The sequence below is a fragment of the Battus philenor genome, unplaced genomic scaffold (genome assembly GCF_028537555.1).
Source record: "Battus philenor isolate CCGP_79_NKW_IND1 unplaced genomic scaffold, ilBatPhil1.0.hap1 SCAF_109, whole genome shotgun sequence".
Lineage (NCBI taxonomy): Eukaryota > Metazoa > Arthropoda > Insecta > Lepidoptera > Papilionidae > Battus > Battus philenor.
In genome coordinates, this window is record NW_027181672.1 from 1 (window position 1) to 6,582 (window position 6,582).

At 21.4% G+C, this 6,582-nt stretch overlaps 2 pseudogenes; one reads left to right on the forward strand and one right to left on the reverse strand.

Annotated features, from left to right (window-relative positions):
• Positions 1–1,567: 1,567 nt before the first annotated feature.
• On the forward strand, positions 1,568–3,186 carry LOC137928299 (ATP synthase subunit a-like; annotated as a pseudogene).
• An 812-nt stretch (positions 3,187–3,998) lies between these two features.
• LOC137928283 (NADH-ubiquinone oxidoreductase chain 5-like) lies at positions 3,999–6,576 on the reverse strand (annotated as a pseudogene).
• Between the last annotated feature and the right edge of the window lie 6 nt (positions 6,577–6,582).

Here is a 6,582-nt window from a genome sequence, read left to right on the forward strand (position 1 = left end):
CATCATATATTTACAGTAGGAATAGATATTGATACTCGAGCTTACTTTACCTCAGCCACAATAATTATTGCCGTACCTACGGGAATTAAAATTTTCAGTTGACTCGCCACTTTACATGGAACACAAATTAATTACAGTCCTTCTATTTTATGAAGTTTAGGATTTATTTTTCTTTTCACTGTTGGAGGATTAACTGGTGTAATTTTAGCAAATTCATCTATTGATGTTTCCCTTCATGATACTTATTATGTAGTAGCTCATTTTCATTATGTCTTATCTATAGGAGCTGTATTTGCAATTATAGGAGGATTTATTCACTGATATCCTTTATTTTCAGGTCTTTCCCTTAATCCTTTTCTTTTAAAAATTCAATTTTTTACAATATTTATTGGAGTAAATTTAACTTTTTTCCTCAACATTTTTTAGGATTAGCAGGAATACCTCGTCGATATTCTGATTATCCTGACAGTTTCATTTCTTGAAATATCATTTCCTCTTTTGGCTCTTATATTTCTTTATTATCTATAATAATAATAATATTAATTATTTGAGAATCAATAATTAATAAACGAATAATTTATTTATTCTCCCTTAATATATCATCTTCTATTGAATGACTGCAAAATTTACCTCCAGCAGAACATTCTTATAATGAACTTCCTATTTTAAGAAATTTCTAATATGGCAGATTATATGTAATGGATTTAAACCCCATTTATAAAGGATTATCCTTTTTTTAGAAATGGCAACCTGATCTAACTTTAATCTCCAAAATGGAGCATCTCCCCTAATAGAACAAATTATTTTTTTTCATGATCATACTTTAGTTATTTTAATTATAATTACTATTTTAGTTAGATATTTAATGATTAACTTATTTTTTAATAATTATATTAATCGATTTTTACTAGAAGGTCAAATAATTGAACTAATTTGAACAATCATTCCAGCTATCACCCTAATTTTTGTAGCTTTACCTTCTCTTCGTCTTTTATATCTATTAGATGAACTTAATAATCCATTAATCACCTTAAAATCTATTGGCCATCAATGATATTGAAGCTATGAATACTCTGACTTTAATAATATTGAATTTGATTCTTATATAATTCAATATAATAATTCAGAAATAAAAAATTTCCGTTTATTAGATGTTGATAATCGTATTGTCTTACCTATAAATAATCAAATTCGTATTATAATTACAGCAACAGATGTAATTCATTCGTGAACTATCCCTTCTCTAGGAGTTAAAATTGATGCTAATCCTGGTCGACTCAATCAAGGAAATCTTTATATTAATCGCCCAGGAATTTTTTATGGTCAATGTTCTGAAATTTGTGGATCAAATCATAGATTTATACCTATTGTAATTGAAAGAATTTCTATTAAAAATTTTATTAATTGAATTAATAATTATTCTTCATTAGATGACTGAAAGCAAGTATTGGTCTCTTAAACCACTTAATAGTAAATTAGCAATTACTTCTAATGAAAGAATTAGTTAAATTTATAACATAAATATGTCAAATTTATATTATTACTAAAGTAATATTCTTTTATTCCTCAAATAATACCCATTAATTGAATTTTATCTTTTTTTTTTTTTATTTGTATCTTTATTTTATTTAATATTATAAATTATTATATTTTTTTAAATAAAAATAATTTTAATAATAATCAAAATAAAAATATTAAAAAAAATTTTAACTGAAAATGATAAGTAATTTATTTTCAATTTTTGATCCTTCAACTAATTTATTTAATCTACAATTAAATTGAATTAGAACCTTTATTGGTTTAATTATTATTCCATATTCATTTTGATTTATTCCCAATCGTAAATTTGTTTTTTGAAATTTAATTCTTAATAAATTACACAATGAATTTAAAACTTTATTAGGTCCTAATAGATTTAATGGATCAACTTTTATTTTTATTTCATTATTTTCTTTTATTTTATTTAATAATTTTTTAGGACTATTTCCTTATATTTTTACTAGAACAAGTCATTTAACAATTTCTCTCTCTATCTCCCTTTCATTATGATTAAGATTCATACTATATGGTTGAATTAATAATTACCAACATATATTTATTCACATAATTCCTCAAGGAACTCCTAGTATTCTTATACCTTTTATAGTATTAATTGAAACAATTAGTAATATTATTCGACCAGGAACATTAGCAGTTCGACTAACTGCTAATATAATTGCAGGTCATCTTCTTCTTACATTATTAAGAAATACTGGAATTAATATACCTTCCTATATATTAATTTTTCTAATTTTTATTCAAATTTTATTATTAATTCTTGAATCAGCAGTTGCAATTATTCAATCTTATGTAATTTCTATTCTTAGAACATTATATTCTAGTGAAACTAATTAATGACAATACACAATAATCACCCTTACCACTTAGTAGATTTTAGTCCTTGACCTTTAACAGGATCCATTGGAGTAATAACTTTAGTTACAGGAATAATTAAATGATTTCACAATTTTAACATAAATTTAATAATTTTAGGCTACATAATTATTTTATTAACAATATATCAATGATGACGAGATATTTGTCGAGAAGGTACTTTCCAAGGTAAACATACTTTATTTGTATCAAAAGGTTTACGATGAGGAATAATTCTTTTTATTATCTCTGAAGTATTTTTCTTTATTTCATTTTTTTGAGCTTTTTTTCATAGTAGTCTTTCACCTAATATTGAAATTGGGGCAATATGACCTCCCTTTAGAATTATCCCATTTAACCCCTTTCAAATTCCATTATTAAATACAATTATTTTAATTACCTCAGGAATTACAGTCACCTGAGCTCACCATGCAATTATAGAAAATAATTTTTCTCAAATAACTCAAGGATTATTTATTACTATTATATTAGGAATTTATTTTTCTATTCTACAAGCATATGAATATTTTGAAGCTTCTTTTTCTATTGCAGATAGAATTTATGGTTCTACTTTTTTTGTAGCAACAGGATTTCATGGACTTCATGTAATTATTGGAACAATTTTCCTTTCTATTTGTCTTATCCGTCATTTAAATTTCCATTTTTCTAATAATCATCATTTTGGATTTGAAGCAGCAGCATGATATTGACATTTTGTTGATGTAGTATGATTATTCCTTTATATTTCAATTTATTGATGAGGAAACTAATTTATTTATATAATATATTTAGTATATTTGACTTCCAATCAAAAAGTTTAATTTAATTTAATATAAATAATTAATTTATTATTAACATTAACTATTATAATTATATTAATTTCTAATATTTTAATACTTTTATCCTTAATCTTATCAAAAAAATCATTTATAGATCGAGAAAAAAATTCTCCATTTGAATGTGGATTTGATCCCAAATCTTCTGCACGAATACCATTTTCTCTTCATTTTTTTTTAATTACTATAATTTTTTTAATTTTTGATATTGAAATTGCATTAATTTTCCCTTTAATTAATTGTTTTAACTTAGTAAATTTTTCTACAATAATAAAAATTAGATTTTTTTTTTTAATTATATTATTAATTGGACTTTATCATGAATGAAATCAAAATATACTTAATTGAACAAATTAGGATTATAGTTTATAAAAAACATTTGATTTGCATTCAAAAAATATTAATTTTTAATTTATCTTAAATAAGAAGCAAATATTGCATTTAATTTCGACTTAAAAGAAAGAGTTAATAACTCCTTATTTAAATAATTAATTGAAACCAAAATAGAGGTATATCACTGTTAATGATATTATTGAATAAAAAATTCCAATTAAATTATGAAATATAAAAATTAAGCTACTAACTTAAATTATAGTGGTTAATAACCATTAATATTTCTATTTATATAGTTTATTATTAAAACATTACATTTTCATTGTAAAAATAAAAAAAAATTTTTTATAAATATTTAAAGATTTAATAATCTCCCTAATATCTTCAATATTATGCTCTTTTTATAAGCTATTTAAATTAATTAAATTAAAAATATTAAATATATAATTAATATTCATAAAATAAAACTAAATAAATAAATTTTAAAATTATTTATTTGATAAAAATTATAGTAAACAGAATAATTTTTAATAATATCAAATATACCTTGACCTCTATAAATTTCTCTTCATCCCATATCAATATTTTTTATAATATTTTGACCTAATTTTAAAAAATAATAATTTAAACCATAAGTAGATAAATTAGGTATAAATCATATTAAACATAAAAAATTTCTTAAACTATAAGTTATTAAAAATTTATTCACAGAATAAATTTTTATATTTCTAATTAAATATCCTATTAATAATCCTAATATTCTTACATAAATTACTATTATTTTTATATTAAAAGGTAAATAAATTAATAAGGATAATTAAAAATTAATCAACTTAATATTCTTCCTACTACTAATCTTATTCCTAATAATATAAATATTCTCTTTAATATTATATAATCCTCATCATATAAATTATAAACTACTAATAAATTATAATCATTAATTATTAAATAAAATAATAAACGAATAGTATAAAATATAGTTAAACCAGTAGAAAAATAATATAAAAAAAAAATTAATATATTTAAATTTCTTATACTAACTATTTCTAAAATTAAATCCTTTGAATAAAATCCAGCTAAAAAAGGAATACCGCATAAAGCTAAATTAGAAATATTTAAACATAATGAAGTTAAAGGAATATAAAATCTAATTCCTCCTATATAACGAATATCTTGAATATCATTTATTATATGAATAATAACACCCGCACATATAAACAATAAAGCCTTAAACATAGCATGAGTTAATAAATGAAAAAAAGCTAAATCAGCTAATCCTATTCTTAAAATTCTTATTATTAATCCTAATTGTCTTAAAGTAGATAAAGCAATAATTTTTTTTAAATCAAATTCATAATTAGCAGAAATACCAGCCATAAATATAGTTAACCCTGATAAAACTAATAAAAACTTTAAAAAAATTATATCAACTAACATCATATTAAATCGAATTAATAAATAAACGCCAGCAGTAACTAAAGTAGAAGAATGAACTAAAGCCGATACTGGAGTAGGAGCTGCTATTGCTGCAGGTAATCAAGATCTAAAAGGAATCTGAGCTCTCTTTGTTATAGCTGCAATAATTAATAAAAATCTAATAAATTTTATTATAAAATCATTATTTATAAAATTTAAATAAAAAATATAATTTCATCTACCATAATTTATTATTCAAGCAATAACCATTAAAATTATTACATCTCCAATACGATTAGATAAAGCAGTTAATATTCCTGCATTATAAGACTTAATATTTTGATAATAAATTACCAAACAATATGAAACTAAACCTAACCCATCTCATCCTAAAAAAATTCTAATTATATTAGGTCTAATAATCAATAAAACTATCGATAATACAAATAATAAAACTAAAATAATAAATCGATTTAAATTTAACTCTGAATGTATATATCTTCCTCTATAATAAATTACAGAAGAAGAAATTATTAAAACAAATATTAAAAATAATAAAGATATTCAATCCAATAAAATAGACATTACTACTCTTATAGACCTAAAAGAAATAATTTCCCACTCTAAAAATAAAGTTAAATTCTCCATAATAAAATATATTATAAAAAAAAAACTTATTATTCTAAAAAAAAATAAAAAAAAAAATCTAATAAAACAAATAGAATATCTTTTAATGATTTAAAATGAAATTTCATATTTTTGACTCCACAAATCAATATTTTATATTTAAATTATTTAAATAAAATCAAATAAAAAAATAATCAATTTTTAAAACTAAAACATTAAGAGGTAATCAATGTAATATTAATATTAAATATTCCCGTGATACCCCTGTATAAAATCTATAAATTCCTAAATTATATTTTCCATGTTGTGTATAAGAATATAAATATAATCTATAACCAGCTCTAAAAAAAGAAATCATAATCAAAGTAATTATTGATAATCAAGATCATCCTACTACTCTATTAATTAATCTAATCTCTCCCATTAAATTTATTGAAGGTGGAGCTGCTATATTTGAGGATATTAATAAAAATCACCACAATCTTATCGAAGGTATAAAATTTATTATCCCCTTATTAATATATAATCTTCGTCTTTGTAAACGTTCATAATTAATATTAGCTAAACAAAATATTCCTGAAGAACATAAACCATGACCAATTATTATAATATAAGAACCTACATAACCTCAGTAATTTATAGTTATAATACCACAAATCACTAATCTTATATGGGCTACTGACGAATAAGCAATTAAAGATTTCATATCAACTTGACAAAAACAATTTAATCTAATAAATAAACCACCTAATAATCTAATAACTACTCAAATAAAATTAAATTTTATTCCAATTTTTTGAAAAAGAATTATAATTCGTAAAAGTCCATAACCTCCTAATTTTAACATAATTCCAGCTAAAATTATTGAACCTGAAACCGGAGCCTCTACATGAGCCTTAGGAAGTCATAAATGAACAAAATATATAGGTATCTTTACTAAAAAAGCCAAAATTAT